The 20,446-nt window shown below is 32.4% G+C and overlaps 2 long non-coding RNA genes across 2 annotated transcripts; one reads left to right on the forward strand and one right to left on the reverse strand.

Annotated features, from left to right (window-relative positions):
• The first annotated feature begins 1,829 nt into the window (after nt 1-1,829).
• Nucleotides 1,830-2,910, forward strand: LOC127849595 (uncharacterized). The gene is made up of 3 exons (XR_008034944.1): nt 1,830-1,952; nt 2,137-2,204; nt 2,775-2,910. It is a non-coding gene; the product is annotated as an uncharacterized LOC127849595 (long non-coding RNA).
• A 386-nt stretch (nt 2,911-3,296) lies between these two features.
• LOC127851766 (uncharacterized) lies at nt 3,297-6,315 on the reverse strand. Its single transcript, XR_008035929.1, has 3 exons — nt 5,520-6,315; nt 5,073-5,158; nt 3,297-4,356 (listed from the first exon to the last, which is right to left on the reverse strand). It is a non-coding gene; the product is annotated as an uncharacterized LOC127851766 (long non-coding RNA).
• Between the last annotated feature and the right edge of the window lie 14,131 nt (nt 6,316-20,446).

Consider the following 20,446-nt stretch of genomic DNA (forward strand, 5'->3'; position numbering starts at 1 on the left):
TTGTAACACGATAAGACTGAATGAACATGTAATAATATTGACTCCATTTGCTTGCACTTGCACTTATTTAGCCTATATTACAATGAACAAACCATTTTGTTGGATTCTCAATGCAACGCTTGTTTACATGGCACAAATAACCCTACCGTGTTATTTTGAAGTGCATCAGTCTTTGCAAAATTCTTAATGTGACAGTTATGCATTTGAATCGTATCTCGTCGTTGATCGGTGGGTATTAAGCAAAATATTGGGATATGGAGGAAATGAAGATTGCATGCAGCCAATTTGAATATCGCGGCAGACCCACATTTTCAAGGGGGTATGTCTAAACGATATTACAGTACTGTACGATTAAATACCAGTTTACTACCAGTACAAATAAGCGGAACCACATTAATGGTATTTTACTAATTTTATATTTTGGATGTTGAATGCTGTAAACAGTGGTCGGAGTCTTGGTCGCAAGAAATACACACCATATCCCTTTTAAGGGGTCATTTTTTTATTGTAGATTTGAACTTCTCTTTTTTTAATTCTTCGGGACAATGTGTAGTCAGCTGCGTACCATGACAACAGGCAACTACGAGCCTGAAAGTTAAACGTTATTCTAACCACACTCGAACGAATAAAGAACAGATTCCAGTTCATTGGACGCGTAAGTTGATTAATGAAGATATCAATAACAGCTGTCAAACGGTCGTAAAAATTATTGGTGCATCATGATGAAAATATTGCATATTCAAGCTTTCGTCAAAGATATTTTATCAAAATCATTATAATAAATTTATCATCGATGATAGTTATTTGAAAACAAATGTCTATTATATATTTCTATAACAAGGTATTATTTATAGAGTTGTAATAGATGAATGTTATGGGTAGGTCCGTTTCTCAAAAATTAGGAATTGACTGCGTTTTTAACTTCGAAGACATCGCCCTAAAATGCATTTCAGACGCATTCAGGTAATGTGCAGATTGGGAGGGGCCGTTCGCGCTGTAAGCGAGTACATGTGTACATTACATTACAATAACAATCAATGCATTTACTAGTGTTTACCGTTATGAAGAAGATGATTTTTGTAAGTTCCTACTATATTACATTTTAGAAAAACACAAGTTTTATCAGTATTGGTCCAGAGGTTTAAGAGGATTTATTGTTGAAGTAAAAATGTTCGCACACGCGCACAACAGTTGACGATAGACGACAAGTATTGTTTGTTTTTTTGCAAATTAGCAAGCTGGTACCATCTATATTCCAAACACCCAAACCAAGCTGATAAATCAGGCATTTCAATTCGTCTTTGAAAAAACATTAATACAACCAATGAACTCAGTTTTGAGTGATAAATGTTTTTAACAGCTAACTGTGATTGTAAAAGCAACTTTGCACATCCCACCTCTTATCTGCACATGAACATGTACTTTAATAGCGAGCTCGCTGAGCCGCCGTAGGCGGCTCGACAGCTCGCATTACGTTAACACGTGTATTGGACTGTAGATCTACACAGGTTGTTGTTTTGAAAGTTTGGTATCTTCGCGCGCAACCGAACCTGATATCCGAAACCGGAACTGGAAATTTTGGAAGTAAATAACCAGCGTCTCCTGATTGATCATAATGATAAAATAGAAAAAAAGATCAAATTTACGGCTTTTAAATATTTTTAAAATTCTTCTCTCTATTTATTATTATTGTTACTATATTTCGAATAAAGCATCAGCATTCTTCGTGTAAAACATTTGTCTTCATTCAGGGACTTCCCCGTTCGATGACGTCATCACAAAATGTATCCAAGTAACGAATGACGTCACCGTTTGTGTGTACATAGCAAGTGTCAACACCGACCGCTACTCGCACTTTTTATTAAAAATGATGACAAAACAAGTAAGTGCTATTATTTATTGGACGATTGCCATTGAGGAACAAACACGCGATTGGTTCGGCATGTACTCAGGTACCAAACTTTTTTCAAACAACAATCTGCACAGTCAATTACTCGATTTCATAATCATTTCACATAGTGTTTTCTTTCACTGTCTAAGCCATGCATTACATTTAAATTTAAAGGTGGTAAATCACATTTGAGTATCATTTCAACATGACCCAAACTTTATTATCTGATATTGTACATATCCAAGGTGCCTGAACCACGTGACTTTTTCGGCTATGTGTGGGACAATCGGATGTAAACAAAACGTCGCTTCAGGTAACCTTTTTGATAATTTCATCATTATTTCAAACCATTTTCAAAAAACAAAGACGAGTGCCCGGGTCATTGTCAAAAGACACAAAACTTTGGTAAGTTTGCGCTCAATTAATTAAGTAATTTTTCCAAAAAGTGCAACCGCGTGCTTGAAAACACACGAAGTGAAATGCTATGTTTGGTATATTTTTTATTCGATCAACAAAAACGTAGATTACAATATTGTCGAGGGTTTAAAAAATAGGGCGGACATTGTAATTCTTCATAGAGAAGCTACATACATTGTATATTTGCGCAAATACATCTGATTCGGAGTGTGTGTATGAAAATGTAATGATGCTATGTGTGGGACAAATTTTTTAAATGCTTTGTGTGGTATACAAACTAAACTAGAGAATCGAAAGATTGACATTAACGTCAATTACATTTAAAGTCTGTCTGGAATAACAAAAGTTGGTCAATAAACATTGTTGTTAGTGTTTTGCGCGCCTTAAATATGATAATCCTACGTTCATGTAACTATAAATTATCATGATTGTCGATAACTTATATTCATATTTTGTTTACTTTTAGAATGCCTTTGTTTGCGAACAGTGTGGCAGAGAGGTCAAAACACGGTCGGGGATCTCCTAACACAAAGCCACCCACGCACGGACAGGAAAAAGTTCCGTTGGGCAAACTTTTTCTTGTTTGTTTCTATAAAATATATTGTTACAAAATGTTGAATTTTCAGTGCATTGTTACTGCCGACTAATGCACTTGTTTAATACACAAATCGTAAGGATTGTTTGTGCAAGATGTCATGTGAATATTATTGCAACAAAACTACAAAAGTGTTAGTTGTGTGTTTTTTAGCAGGAATGTGTAGGCATTTTTGACTGTAACGAATTTAATAAATAAGCATAAAGAGATCATAAGCATTTTTAAACAAATAGACACTAGGATCAATGACATTTTTTTCTGGAAAATCATGTATTTGTATGTAAATCCTATTGAGCTATCTGATATATCACACATGCTATTTTTTAAGTTTAACAGTTTATATCAGTTGTATTTTGTTCTTTTCAGGGAGATTAAAGTATTTTTGGAAGCACCTTCAAGAGACGTACTGATATCTTGATCAATGAAAAGTTGTCATATACAAACATGTATAGTAAATGTTCCAAAGTTTAAATGACTGTTTGATTTATTACCAGATGGTGCAAGTATTGCAGGGAAAGAAAACAATCAAAGTAAACATTACATAAAAATTTGACATTTCAACAAATTGAACAACATTATATGATTTAATGTTAATTACTTGGTGCAGTGGTAACAAGATCTTGCAGCGCCCTTTCATGACCGGGGCGAATGGGTATTTTCATTAAACATCTCAAACTATTGTCAGTTATTCAGCTTTCATTTGAATTTGAGTAAATTAAGTATTGATGCAATTCAATATGTTTGTTGGCATAATGACCCCCACAAGTCAAGACGTTTTGGCGATGATCATTTGTTATGACTTAATTGAAGCATTCATATGTTTGAATAGCAAGATTTGCAAATTCATAAATTGACTGATTACAATTTCTTTGTGAATACTAATGTACTTCTTTATGTATTTGGCGCTTTAATTTCTATTGTTACATGTGCATGCTAGTTATAAAGTAATGGTATTATTAATGACGTGTTTATTTTGATATACTGAAGATATTCATGGAGATTATATTGGAATAGACCACAAACAAGCATTATTGGATTCGAAGATGTTCAAATGGAGATGATATTGGAATAGACCACAAACACGCATCATTGGATTTAAATTATTTGTTATGAAACACCTGTTTTATTAACACACATTATCAGATTTTATATTCATCTAATCAATTTTAGTAATAACATAGATACAAAACCGATAAATATACACACATATCAATACACACACTTTGTTTTGCTTATGCAAAAATACATGTTAAATGGTATGTTTGCGTAGTTAGTTGAAATAGCTTTCCATAAACATCACAGAATGAAGCGGGGTCCCTGTCTCTGTCACCGTGGTTTTGATTTTTAACTTGCCACATATCACCTTCCGTGTGGTTTGATGGTGTTCATGTAGTTCTTACACAGCTTCGAACCTTAAAAGCGTTACAGATCTTTCGACTAATCCTTTTCAAGTCTGAAAAACAAAAGAAGTAAAACCCATTTTAAGCATGTGCTCTTATTTATTTTCTTTGTCATTCATTAAAAAATGGACCAAATTCAATAATCAGGCAGAAATATCAATCATTATATTTATTTAAAGACAATAAATAAAACAAAGAAATATTATATTTCAACATAACATGTATGCTTTAATAAGAATTAAGTTCAGTTAAACATAAATTGGTTAATCATTACACGATTACTTCAGTATTCAATAATGTAACATTTGGTTAATTTGATATATTTTCAGGACAGACTAAAGTTTATGTTCTAGATTCTTACAAAACTGTGTTCAGATTAAATGCAGAATTCTTGTATACCACACATAGCATTTAAAAAATGTATCCAACACATAGCAGTATAACATTATATACACACACTCCGAATAAGATGTATTTGCGCAACATACAATGTAAGTAGCTTCTCTATGAAGAATTACAATGTCCGCCCTATTTTTAAACCCTCGACAATATTATTATCAATGTTTTTGTTGATTGACAAAAAATATACCACACATAGCATTTCACATCATGTGTTTTCAAACACGCGGTTGCACTTTTTGGAAAAAAATACTTAATTAATTTTGCGCAAACTTAACAAAGTTGTGCCTTTTTTACAATGACCGGGCACTCGTCTTTGTTTTGTTTTTAAATGGTTTTGAAATAATGAAGAAATTATCAAAAAGGTTACCTGAAGCGACGTTTTGTTTACATCCGATTGTCCCACACATAGCCGAAAAAGTCACGTGGTTCAGGTACCGTGATATCTATTCTCTTCTATTGCAAAAAATACAAGAATTTAGCTTACTTGTTATGCCTCACAAAATGGCATGATTCAAACAAATATTGCTACCTTTGACAATATCTCATAGTGAGGGAGATAGTGCTCTTATTGACATCTGGGCTAACCTTTCTGGTAAAGAACATTCTAAATTAATTATTTGATAATTACTACAAATACTAATAGTGCAATGTTTATAGATACTATAAAATGTGATTGATTCAAGCAATCAAAAGATGTGATCAAATGTGATTAACCATATTTAAAACATAAATTCAAATAAAATATAAATAACTTTGAGGTGGGTGACATGACAGTCGCTACCTTTAGTACAGTGGCTGACTTGACATTCTATACCTTGAGTACGGTGGGTGACGTGATAGTCGCTACCTTGAGTACGGTGGGTGACGTGACAGTCGCTAACTAAAATGACGTTTAAACAGTAGTTAGGAATATACAAATTAATTTAATCCTAGTATTTTGGTACTTAAAAAATATATACTTACAAGTGTAAAATTATCAAAGTGTTATATCAATGGTATTAAATAATATGTTTTGGTGGGTGACATAATTATCGCTGACCTACCTTGCATTTATTCCTCAATTATGGTAATTTGAAATTACTTTGACTTTAAATGCTCACAAAGGAAAATAAAACAAAAATGCTGCCTGGCCCTTGTGAAATCTAAGTACAGTATGCAACATGGAGAAATCATTGCTGATGCCAGTGAAAATTATAATTGAGAAGGTAGCAGCAGTTGGCTGTTCTAAATTTTTACATTGTAGGTTCTAGTTGATTGTTTAGTGTTTTAAGGAGGAAATGCCAAGGACATACATAATAGATTATTATATAGCTCCTTGGTATATACCAATCTTTGTTTGCTGCACAATTTGTTTATCACGGTTTTTCAATAAATAGGAACACCAGGGGTGTACAATTGATTTTTTTAAAATATTTACGCATGCGTTTTTGATATGTTTATTGAGGAGCCATATCCATCACACACGTACATGCGAAGTTTTACATGCATATCTATTATACTTTTTTATATATGATGGTTTGTTTGTGCCCGTGTATATTATTCAACAGAGCCTACTCTAAATGTCTGTTACTTTGTTTTATTGTCAAATATGCAGAATATAAACGACTGTATAATGTACAGAGGATTTTACAATAAAAGTACCCTCATTCTGAAGATGCCTATCTGTTTGTAGAGACCGTCAGTGAAGTGTTTCTTTTTTATCTCACGAAAATTTCAATGATCAAATGAAGAAAGAAAAATTGTGTTGTCTCATTTTTTTAAATATGTACTGAACACAAGTTTTGTATTTTGTATAAAACGTGTTGTGTTGATTTCGATATAATGTTAATTACAAAATAATCATATTTATGACTGAGGTGAACCACTAATTACATATGTTTATTCGTTCTGTTTCCTATATAAGTGCACTTCAATAAATTTAAACGACACTATAGAGTAACGGAAATTTAATAAACATTGAAAAATGTATTGTGTGAAGCAAACATTAAACAATAGCCGATACAGAGCTTTCGCGCTAAACATGCAGAAATGGATGATAATGGCATTATCTATACAAAATATTTCTTAAGTGTGACATATATTACTTGTGAAAAATAGTGTTAACTGAGCATTTAGACCACACAAACTGTTCCTTTGCAGATTTACAATATTAACATAATATAATTTAGGCACACACATAAGTGCTAGCATTCTTTATAAACCATTGCAATGAAATAAACACAATGGAAGTATAAATCCCAATCTCCCAACATGCCTGAAACGTTATATATGTTACAAGTCACGGATATTTTATCGTCACGGACATTTCTGCGATCGCATATACCAGAAGGGGTAATCACGTGATAGTCAAGATGACGACGTCCATACCGAGACAATTATTTTTCGCCGTTTTATACCCTTTATTACCTCTGTTTATTTTTTAAATGACGCTCACTTTCCAGCCATATCAGTAAAAGGTGATTAGCGTATATTTCGTATTTAAATTCGCTAAATATCTCGACTTGACTCCCCGCAAATTTTCTTAATGGAGCCCTAATTAGGTCATTCCGCTAAGAAATTTCGCACCGAGTAAAGTCGAAATGTAGAGCGAATATTACTATGAAATAGTAGCCAGTAACTTTCTTCCTAATATGGCTGGAAAATGAGCGGCATAAAAAAATACAAGTAATAAAGGGTATAAAACGACGAAAAATACCTGCCTCGGCATGGACGTCGCCATCTTGTTTGTCACGTGATTACCCCCTCTGATATACTATTCAACTTCTTTGACTTTAGCCCATTATTGTGTGGGTATATTCATTTATACCAGTAAACCGAAAGTTTAATTTATTATAAGCACTATTGCTAAATCTAATACTGTTCATAAAGGTTCTGAATATTCACGCGAGTGTTGTTTTCCAATTGAAACATTCTGTTTGACTTCCCCGTAGCAATTGGTGCTGCAATAGTTTACATTTACATATTTACATATTTGTTTTCGAAGAAAATGCATTGTTTAAAACCAACAGTATCACAGAGGTTACTTATATGTGGATGGTATAATGTAATTAATATGAGAAGGCGACAGTAACGGACATTTAAATTAGATGTTTTGTTAAATCACTTTTGCTAACTATTTGATCTGAAATGCCAAACTACGATTAATTTTTATTTTATATGAATGGGTTTATAATGTATAACAAGGATAGCCCGTGTTTTATATCGTCAATGTGTCGTTATTACCTGGCGACAGGCATTGTTCCTATTTATTGAAAAACCGTGTATAGTTTCATGTGTTACGCAATATTCACCTTCGATATATCTTCTCTTCAGGTATACATAATTATCGAAGTATAGGTCACTTTATGGTTTAGATAATTACTTATTAAAATATTAGAGTTATTTAGTTACAAGGACTGTTCTGTTGCTCTTATCCGCAGTTGGTATTCAAACCATATATATTTTACCAGATTTGTGCAAAATAAGGTGATTTTATCTCAACTATACACAGTCGGCAAATTAATTAGCATCATTTTTACAAACAGAAGCTTTTGTGGGCTTTTCAAACATTAACTCATTTGAGCTTTTGAACTGACAATATACTGTTCTAAATCATAACAAAATATAAATTAAATGTAATTCTTTGTAAAATTTTCTTAAGCAAGGTATCATGCTATTATACAACATTGCAGTTTACCTACATATTTTTTAAAAGGTCAGATAGCTTAATTGGAAGAGGAACCCAGGCCAATATCATATGATCAATATCATCAGATGGCTCATGGATGGATTCGGGTTCGAATGCCGATTTACGAAATCGTAATCCTGTCGTAGCGAATTATTTTTTTCCTATCGAAGTTAACACTTATGAATGACAAACACACAATCCGAAATAGATCTACGTTTATGATTCGTTCGATGCTTTAAAATATTAAAAAAACAGGGTTAAAACCACCGCGTCAAAATTGTTGTCCCTAAAATACTGAGAGAAACTAGATCTATCTATCTAGATAGTATGTTTTATCTGAGAAATGACGTCACACTAGATACGTCATACATTGCGTAATCAAGTAAATGAAAATTATAAATACGGAAAGCTGGTTCGGTAATATATTTTAAAGAAGACAAAAAGGATGATATATAATATAACGATAACATTCATGATGCGTCCCAATAAATTTCAAAGGTCAAATATTAGAACATGTTAATCGGCGCGTAGGAATACATACTTACGGTTAGATCACGGTCACGTGATGTACTGCAGGATATCAACTAGTTTATCCGACCCTGCTTTATTTGGTCAATGTTTGCAACAGAGGCAGGAAAAATACATATTCTGGGTTATAAACTAACATTCATAACCAATTGGCACAACTTTGTCCCTTCTATCTTTCGTATAGTAGATATAGGAGTTTCGCTGAACATCTTTGAGCCCGGTACAAATTTTAGGGACCATGTCTACTTGGCTTGTGCTAATATATTTTATTTAGAACTTGCGCTCTGTTGGTTTTTCCGCTTTCTGAGCGCCTGCGGGACGTGTAAAAACATTGTAATGTAGACATTAATATTACCGGGATCTGATTAACGTTCACATTAATTTTCAGACATTAAGTATTTCAAAACACACCTTTAAGTTAGGTCAAAGACAAGGGTTGTACACTATGCAGGGAAGTTGAAGACGGTAGTCAGTTGCTCTGGTGAACTACTTTTTGTCACTTAACAATTTTCAAAAGACGTGTATCTGTTTATACATGTTCCTTATTTTGTTTTGTTTTTGGTAGATTTTTTTTATTATTGCTTGTTGTAAATTTTGAATGTTCAGATGTGTTACCTACTTTTTAACCAAGTTTTGAACTACTATTTTTTATGTAACCACTGTTAATATTTTATGCACTTATATGTATATGTAGTTGTATCGTTTTGGATGTTACAGTTTTGATTTGAATAAAACCCTCAAAACAGACAAAAAAATAAAATAAAACATTTTCAAAAGGATTGGACAGAACTTATTATTTTTCCATGATCCTGTCACTGGTATTTATTATGAAATGGAGTCTTACAATACAAATAATGAGGAGGAAATCACAGACCAACCGACAATAAACAAGAAGGCCAAAATGGACATATGTCGCTCACCTGTTGAACATCGCTCTTTTTGGCATCTATATTCAGATTCGACTTCCATTGTGTCTAGGTCAGCGCAAAAGTGTATGTACTTGTATCAAAATGAGCGATTTTGGCTTATTTTCTTTATTAAGTGTCACCAAGAACAGTCACGTGAAGTTTTAAAGAAAATAAATGGCATAGTGTAAGAAGTCGTTTAAAGGCATTTCTATTTTTAGCTCTGATGGCCATCTTGTTCAGTGGTGCAGAACGATTTTAGCCATTTGTTTAAAGGTCATCCAAGAATCATTCCTGTGCAGTTTGGTCAAGATCCAATAATTGGTTAAGAATGAGATGTCATTAAAGTGAAATATCTTTTTTTAGCTCTTGTTGCTTAATTAAGCATTGGAGCGGAACTGCTATTTTAATGAGAAAAGAGGATCATCAACTGATCATTCCTGTAAAGTTTAATCCAAATCCAGTCATTGGTTTAGGATGGAATGTCGATTAAGTGCTCCTGTGACCTACTAGTATAATGCATGTTAACGGAACTAGTTATGTAACTTGGTAGAGTACCATCCGCGGATCATTCCTGTGAAGTTTGGTCAAGAGCCATGCATTGGTTAAATAGGAGATGTCGATTAAGTGGAAAATCATTTGTTTAGCTTATGTGACCTACTTAATCAGCGGAGCGGAACGATTTATATAACTTTTGTAGATGATTATCCACTGATCATTCCTGAAAATTTAATCAAAATCCAGTCAGCAGCTTCAGAGGACATGCTGTTTAAAGCAAATGTTGACGACGGACGGACGACGGACATCAGACCATCCTAAAAGCTCACCTTGAGCACTTCGTGCTCAGGAGAATAAAAAGCATGATTATTCTCTTAACAAAGCGCTGACCGCAGTTTTACTCCAATTTTTTGCATTGCAGCTTTCTGTTTTCATGTAATTTGTCGCTTCTCTCACAAAGACTAGCTAAAATGTAGTACGCATTGCTTGTCTGAAAACATTTCCAGGGAGGCATAATATTTGTTTACACGTGTGAATCCTCTGGTCTGGTCCAAGTTTAAGGTACAGCATGCCAACGGATTTAACCGATTTAAACCACCAATGCTTTCTGTAATATTAAATATGTTATTTTTAACATTAAATTTTTTATTAAGCGTTTAGGATAGACATGTAATGTTTTAGACTTATTTCTGAACATGTATGTTAACAATATTAAAAATATTGCGATATCTTACGTTTTTTGTTACCGTTTTCGTAAATGTATAACTATGAATGATGATGGATTTTTTCATAGAATAAAATTATTTGTCCAACGAAAAGAAGCCTTTAATATAGATGTGCGCTTCAAACAGCATTAAGTGAAGTATCTGAAAGCGTTCATTATTGTCGTCGGCATAATCTAAGTTAAATTCATATAAAGAAATAAATCTATAACGAAAACATTTTGGCAACATAATGTTCAGACCTGAAATAGCACATCACTATTTAAATAGTTGTACAATTAAAATCCAATATGCTTAGTTGAAATAGTTCATTGATTTTTATATTGCGTCATATTAATACTGAACTAGCTTTGCATAAACATATATCCTTTTTCTTTGACATATGTTTTCTCTTAAAACACATGTGTAAACACAGATGATGGCATTGTCAACAATCTAGTTCATGATTATTCATACTTAGTCTGATAGCTTTATTATTATTTATTTTATATAAATTTCCAAAATTAGGTTGCATTTTCCCACGTGTGAAATTTTTGTTTAGTGTGATTCATTCGGATTTAATGCAGGAAAAAGGATCATAATTTGTGTTTTCATTTTATTATATTAAGGGCTTGTATGTGTGTTTTTCAGCATTACGGGAAATTTTAAACAAAGCGCTTAAAAAACATATTCCTGGGATTGCATAACTTTTGTTTACATGTGTATACCCTGTTATCCATTCAGGACCATGTTTTATATTCAGCACGACTATAACGTTTTCTCAATATGTGTTCGTTACATAAGAGTAAAGCTCTATTTGCTTCAGCGTTTATTTATGATATAAATAAAATGTTTTAAAGTACCCATATTTACTGACCATGTACGTTAGCACAATTCCGAAAATTGTGAATTATTTTATATATTTTATTACCGTTTTCGTGAATGTATAATTATGTACCATGATGGGTTGAAATATTTTATTTATTTTTATGTTTCGTTATATTAATACTGATATAACTTTGCATAAAAATAAGTCCTTTTCTTAAAAAATTGCTTTCTCTTATAATCACATGTGTAAACACAGATGTTGGGAAAATAGCATTGGCAGCAATCTAGTTGATAAAACATTGTATAATTATATCTGATTACCCATTCTTAGACGGATAGCTTTATTATCATGTATTTTTATATACATTTTCAGAATTAGGTTACATTTGCTACAGTCTGAAACGTATGGTTGGTTTAATTCACTCAGACTTGCTGGAAGAAAAAAGTACCAATAAGAAAGTTTTGAGTTGTCATGTTATTATATTAAGGGTTTGTTGCAGCAATGTGATCAAAATTTTAGATCGTGATAATTTCTTACATGCATTTATATTGTTTTCTACTAAAACAGTATTATGTCGAAGTATATGAACGCATTCTGTTGATGGGGTCAACTTAAATATCTTCATATACAATTAACAATACATAGTTAATGTAGATTTTATGTTGTACTTTTTATATAGAAAAAACGTCAACGCTTATTTTAAATTGACCTGATTCATCACCTATATTTTCTGGATAAATGTTAACTTTATAACATTGACACTCTCATTTGTACGAAAAACTGATTTTAATATCGCCATATAATTATGTAATATGCATACAGTGTACGCCTGAATACGCATCTATGGTAGTCAAATAAAACGCATGTAGAAAAATATACATTAAACCATAATAGTTTAATTATTTCGCTTGCATGGACAAACTTATTCTTTCTGTATGTGTATGTCTAGAATTAGGTGGAATTTTGATCAAAGCGCTTTTTAAAACATATTCCTGGGGTTGCATAATTTGTTTTTGCTCGCGTATACCCTGTAATCCTTTCAGGACCATGTTTAATGTTCATGCCTTTAACGTGTTTTAAATATGCGATCATTATATAAGAGTAAAACTCTATATGCTCCAGCCTTTATTTAGGATAGAAATATTATGTTTTAAAGTACATGTAGTTTCTGATCATGGGCGTTAACACAATTCAACTGTTGTGATATCTTTTACCGGTATATATTTTATAAGCGTTTTTGTAAATGTATATTTACGTACCATACTGGGTTTCAGCATAGCATACAAGTTACTTGTCCAACGAAAAGGAGCCTGTACTATGGATTTGCCCTTAAATCAGCATTTAGTCGAAGTACCTGAACGCTTTCATTTTTGTCGTCGGATAATTTAAGTTCAATTTATATAAAGAAGTAGTCTAAAACAATGATTTTGGCAACAAAATCGTTCACGCCGAGGGGCTATGTCACTTTTGAAGGGCCCAAATGGGCAAAGTCTTCAAAAAAACATGAAATTAAGAATATAATTTGAACATATAATACTGGTATAAACTGGAAATATCTCACGGGAAATGTATTTATGTATTTTGAAATAAAAATCATTTTAGAAATTTGTGTACATATTGATGTCATAACTTTGAGGTTCAATGCCACTGTAATGAAGGTAAACAAGGTGAAACTTCAGCTGCCATAGCGGCACAGCATTCCCATCATCAACCGCGCCTGGTGCTTTATTTACGGCCTATGACCAATTGCCGATCAGCACAGCATAGAACATAACAAAACAACACACATAACAAAGGCCGTTGAATAAAGCTGGTGTCACCGCATTGGAACGGTCAATGCTAAGCATTTGGGGGTTTGAACCGGTTTTAGAGCGCTCAACCTCACATTTGGCCCAGCGATATTCAAAACACACATACGTGTAAATAAACATTTACCTGATAGGATTGTAACACAAATTAAAAGGCAATAAAAGAGAACTACAAATGTTCAATTTAATTACAAATTAATTACTCTATGGTAAGAAGAAACCAGAACAACAGCGCTACAATTTTCTGAGGCACGATGCAATGAACGAACAAGTATCAATTACATCCCATCTTTTGAAAAAAAAAAGCTTTCAAGAAATAACCTCATATAGTTAATTATTCAGAGCATCGTCGCACATGGTCAGGAAGAAGATGCAATTATGGGTGTAAAGAGCCAAATTGTACACCTTGGTTGTGTATATTAATAGAACCGAAATATAAAGTAAGGAAAATAAGTATAACTTATATGATATTTACCACCTAAAAAAATTCCTTTACAAGCAGTAAAATATGTACTGAAAAGAGAGGGGATTGTTGATAATCATATAAAACTTAAAGGCATTTAGAAAGTAAACAATGTATAATTATACAAATAAAAAATCATAAAAACAAAAACATCCAGACTGAGAAGTATATAAATGAATGCTAGCTAGTCGAAGTCAGCAACTCATTGTACATGGAAAGTTCTTTAAGTGTTTAAGTGTCCGAGTGTCGTATTTTAACACTTTTATCCGCAACAGGCCAAAGGCGCTGTCTCATATTGTTCGCTCGTATGACCCGTCATTCATTAGTTCGATTTGTACTTCGTGTTTTATTTCTTTTTAAACATTCTTATGATTTGTTTCGACCAAATTTCTCTTTTGTCGTTTTTAATATTTGGTTTATTGTACAAATATGTATCAGCATGAGGTATATGTAAAATACAAACAATTTTTATTTAAAATGGGAATCAATTGTCTTGTTGACATCAACAAGCTTTATAATAATGTATTTTTGCATACATTTTAAGAATTCGGTTGCATTTTCCACAGTCTGAACTGTTATGTTTGGTTTCATTCTTTGGGACTTGCTGGAAGAAAAAATATCAATAAAAAAGTTTTGTGTTGTCATGTTATTATATTAAGGGCTTGTTGCAGAAATGTGATCACAGTATTAGAATCTGATAATTTTATTTAGGAATTTATATTGTTTTCTACTAAAAGTATGTTATTTAGGATAGAAATGTTATGTATTAAAGAACATGTAATTTCTGATAGTGGACGTTAACAAATTCAAAAGTTGTGATATCTTTTATATATTTTATTACCGTTTTTGTGAATGTATATTTACGTACCCTGCTGGGTTTCAGCATAGCATACAAGTACTTGTCCAACGAAAAGAAGGCTGCGCTATGGGTTTGCCATTAAATCAGCATTAAGTCGAAGTACCTTAAAGCTTTAATGTTTGTCGTCGGATAATTTAAGTTCAATTTATATAAAGAAATAAGTCTATAACAATGATTTTGGCAACAAAAACGTTGACGACTTTAATAGTATATCACCATTTAAACAGATGCAAAATTTAAATCCAACTGCTAAGATGAACTAGTTTTTTTGTTTCGTCATATTAATACTGAATGAACTTTGCATAAAAACCATTTTCTTTAACAAATGCTTTCTCTAATAATCACATGTGTAAACACAGATGTTGGGAAAGTAGCATTGCCAACAATCTAGTTCATAATATTATCTGATTATTCATACTTACACGGATAGCTTTATTTTTATTTATTTTATATACATTTTCAGAATAAGGTTGCATTTTCAACATTGTGAAATGTTATGGTTGGTGTTTAGTTGTGAGCTTTAGCTCACAACTAATGTAGAGAGGCAGTTTTGCAATTCAGTCTGCTTTAGCTAGGCTATGAACGATAACTGCAAGTAAGTCTGCTGTAAGCTATGCTATGAACGATAACCACTTCCTGCCTGCACTACCTGCATTGACATTATGCAGAAGACGAATGTTAGGAGCGTCTGCGCTACTACTGCAGTGTGTGTATTTAATCAATAGTGTTTAACAGCTTGTAAGACGACATTGGCAAGTCTAGTGTTTATCATTGAAATCTGTATATATTGGCTGCTTTCAGAGAAAACGGGCCTTAATGCATGTCAAATATGATTAGCCTGTACACATTGAGCCTGTGTAATTCGCACAAGCTAATCAAGGACGACACTTTCTGATTGTATGGTGTTTTTCGTTTAAAGACAGTATCTGGTACTGGGATGACAATTAATGCATATGCAAAAAGCCCTGTTTTCCCAAAATGAAGCTTAAATCATCTTTTTTATTTATGTTATAAAAAACCCATCTCAACCTGTGCTTTAAGACACACTCTTTATAAATTGAATGGGGTGTATTCATTTCAAACTTGCGATATTAAATGCTATAACATAATTTTGAAAACTGAGTTGCGTCTAAGATTATACAACAGCGAACAACTTCAGTGCCCCTAGCGCTTTGATATTCACACGGACTTGCTGGAAGAAAAGAACGTATCAATAAAAAGTTTTGTGTTGCCATGTTATTATATTAAGGGCGTGTTGCAGCCATGTGATAAAAGTTTTAGCTTCTGTTATTTTCTTTCATACATTTAGTTTGTTTTCTACCAAAACAGTATTATGTCGAAGTATATAAACGCATTCTCTTGATGGTGTCAAATTAAATATCTATATCTATATAAAATTTAATGATATACAAAATAAAGATGTTATGATGTATTTTAATACCAAAAAAAACGTTAACATATTAACGTATATTGTAAATTGACTTGACTCACTACTTATTTGTTCTGGTTAATATTAAACTTATATCATTGAAACTCTCATTTGTACGAAATAATATGATATCGCCTTATTGTTATGTAAGAATTATATGCAAACAGTGTACGCCTGAATAAACATATATGGTAGACAAATAAAAACGCATAAAGGAATATATACATTTTACCATAATAGTTGAATTATTTTGCATGCATGGACAAGCTGATAATTTCTATGCGTGTGTATTTCCATCATTACGGGGAATTTTTAAACAAAGCGTTTAAAACATATTCATGGGGTTGCATAACGTTTGTTTACACGTGTTACCACTGGAATCCATTCAGGACCATGTTTATGTTCAGCATGTCTATAACGTTTTCTAAATATATATTCGATATATAAGAGTATAACTCTAGTTGCCCGAGCGTTTATTTAGGATATAAATGTTATGTTTAAAGCACCTGTAATTACTGATCATGTGCCTTAACACAATGACGAAAATTGTAATATCTTTTATATATTTTATTACCGTTGATAATTATATACCATGATATATTTCAGCATAGCATACAGGTATTTGTCCAACGAAAAGAAGACTACAATGGGTTTGCCCTTAAATGATCATTAAGTCGAAGTACCTGAACGCTTTCATTTTTGTCGTCGGATAATTTAAGTTCATGGACAAACTGATACTTTCTATGTGTGTGAATTTTCAGCATAATGGGGAATTCCAAACTAAGCGCTTTTCTAAACATATTTCGAGAATTATATGATTGTTGTTTACACGCATATAAACTGTAATTCATTCGGGACCATGTTTTGTGTACAGCATGCCTACATAACTTTTACTACCTATGTGTTCATTGTTACGGTTAAATCTGAAGTTGCTCCTGCGTTTTATAGGATAGAAATGTTGATCTTACGTTTAAAATTGTTAAATTGTTAATACTAAATTTACGTTTTAAATTCTGAGCATGTATGTCAACAAAATTTCAGAAGTTGTGATATTTTTATACATATTTTAACCGTTTTCTTAAATGTTTAATTATGTGCCGTGTTGGATTTTAGCATAGTATACGAGTATTTGTCCAATGAAAAGGAGCCTGACTGTACTATAGGTATGCCCATATGTAAGTTTTTAGTCAAAGACCCTAAAAGCTTCCATTTATTTGACGTCTCGATAATGCAGGGTTCATTTAAATATAGAAATAAATATATAACAGCCATTTTGGCAATACAACTGAACACATATTACACGTATACACACATATGTTGCGAGAATAGCATTGTCAAAATCAAAATAAGATCTGAATTAGCCAAAAGGAGGTTCTCATAACGAAGATTAAAATATTTATAAACTTCGCTCATTCAGACATTTTTGTTCTTAATTTTCAAACGGGTTATTGACGAGAAGCATTTTTGAAGAACAGATAAAGACATGTTTTAAATTTCGCTGAAAAAATGGTAATACAAAAAAAACGAGTATGCTCTAACTTTTGTATATTTTTAAACAACTATTGACAATTATAAGACCAATTTTCGTTTTAAATGGTAAAAATAAACTTTTTAGCACAATCAATCTGTAATATGACCAACAACACAACTAAAACGACCCAAGAATTAGTTTGACTCATACTATAATTGTTGTTATATAATGTTGACGCTGTAATACAATTTTAATATTCGAATTTGAATTCAATGACTATATACCGTTAAAATTGGTAAGCACAGCAAGATCAAAATCAGCGTTAAGGTGCTGAGCTTCTTAAGTCTGTAATTGCTACCATTAACTGCGTAGCAGTTTCCGGTTTAGAAAAGAAAACTAAGTGTTTTTGGACAAGTCGAAATTTTGAAATGTATTTCTTATATATTAAACAACAAAACAACGAAATGTAAAATGTACAGACATCTGCAGCGTTCGAAACTTGTTCTTTACAGGGTCCAACCGAAAACATATATTATTGGTTTAGAAGAATAAAATCCACATATTTTAAAATGCGCCCTAAGGCTGGATTTCATAACCACATACATACTTTTTTTAAAGAAAAATCATGAAAAATGCATGTTCTATTGTAAAACGTCTTCAAATGTATCAATATACTTGCTATATCATGCTCTACAAGCATACTAATTTTTAAAGCGGAATAGTTAACAGGTAATTAATAATTAATTAAGAGAATTAAGTCACCTTCGCCATAATGGTCGAGGTCGACTTAACTCTGCAAAATTGAATTTCGGCTTCGCCCAACGGTCGCGATAGTATTTATATATATATATATATATATATATATATATATATATATATATATATATATATATCGATACCGTCGTTATAAAATGCCGGAGCTGCAAATTTTGACATTTTGGGGTTTTCCTATTTTCCGAAGCTACGCATATTCCCGCTTCTTTCTGCCCGGTAGCCATTCAAATAAACCAACCAAAACTTGTAAAACTGAACATGTGATAAAATGCTGGAACTCCATTGGCTATTTTTTCTATCATATAAAATACCGAAGCTGCACTGAATGCAGCTCCGGCATTTCCATGCGAAGAAAAGTCAACAAAAAATGCCGGACGGAAAAGTGTGCTGGTAAATCGACTCAAACACAAAGGTTAGTTGATTAAATAATTTGCTTTTATACTTTTTCATTAATGTATGTATCCTTGATGCAGTATATGTTCTAGAAACCATGTTGTAAATCATATTCAGGCGAATAAGTGTCATTTAAAATGTCAGTCTGAAGAAGTCAAATCCATGCGCCAAGAAATAGACATAAACAATGAATATGCGATTGTTTTTAGATGTTAATTGTAGTGTTATAATTGTGAAATAATTCTGCATGAAACATGGCACAAACTTATTAATTAAACTGTGTTTTCAATTCAATTGTGTAGCTCCGGCATTTTATATTTTTGTTTGAAAACTTCATACTGCATTTTCATATGTAGCTTCGGCATTTTATATAATATAATATAGGTTATTGCATCTGTTTGGGAAAATAGTGTGTAAGACGAACTGTCGAGCTGCTCTGATCAACTGTTAATTATCATGTAATCCTTTCTTGTTTGATTTATTGTTGAAACTAAGCTCGTAAAACGTACGGAAAGTTTATATATATTCCGAATAACAAGTCCAATAATTTGCCCCCAACAAGATCGTACCCAAGTAGAGTGCACTCTTACCCTAGTTGATCTATTAATTTTCCTTCATTATTGGCACGTTAAAAGGTTCGCAAGTATGCAATTTGTGATTTTGCAATATGGAAAAATGAGTGCACACTTTCTTTATGTGGAATAAAGAAGGATAAATATAAAAGTAAACAATAAATCTACACACGTTTTGGTTTTTTCTCTGTAGTTCGTTTGGATTCAATAAAGGAATGTGGAATATTTATTGTCTTTCAATATACATGTATAGCAGTACATAGCACTGCATCTATTTTAATCTGATTATATTATAAACACTTTGGGTCTGTATGTGATGTTAGAAATTTAGGCATATTGTTAAGATCCAAACTGCTTGACCTTTGATAGATCTATCTTTTTTCTACATGTCGATACAACGCAAAAAGGTAAATTGTCTACAGTAATACGATCGGGTGCAAAAGATGAAACTCAAATTCCAATAATCCGTCAACCACATAGAAAAAATATCATGTTTTGTTTAAATGGTTTCATTCGGTGCTATAGAAGGCTTTAAGAAGTAAAGCATCCTAGGTTTTAGTAAACTATTATACGAGTGGCAAACAGGTCGGGTCTGAATGTGATTCCTAGTAATCTAGCATCGAATTCATATCCAGGATATTTGCCTATGCTATGGATAGAGTACTGAACTAAAGTAAATTGAAATGATAACCGGAACCGTACCGAATCGTTATATATCGTTATCAGAGTTGTATATAAATTGGATCCCGTTAAGACGCCTTGTAATTCAATGTCTCACCTTAGTCGGCGTCTCACTAGGCTCCAAGCTATGTACATCTCTGATAATATTGCATAATATGGTGGA

Source organism: Dreissena polymorpha, chromosome 11, assembly GCF_020536995.1.
Source record: "Dreissena polymorpha isolate Duluth1 chromosome 11, UMN_Dpol_1.0, whole genome shotgun sequence".
NCBI lineage: Eukaryota > Metazoa > Mollusca > Bivalvia > Myida > Dreissenidae > Dreissena > Dreissena polymorpha.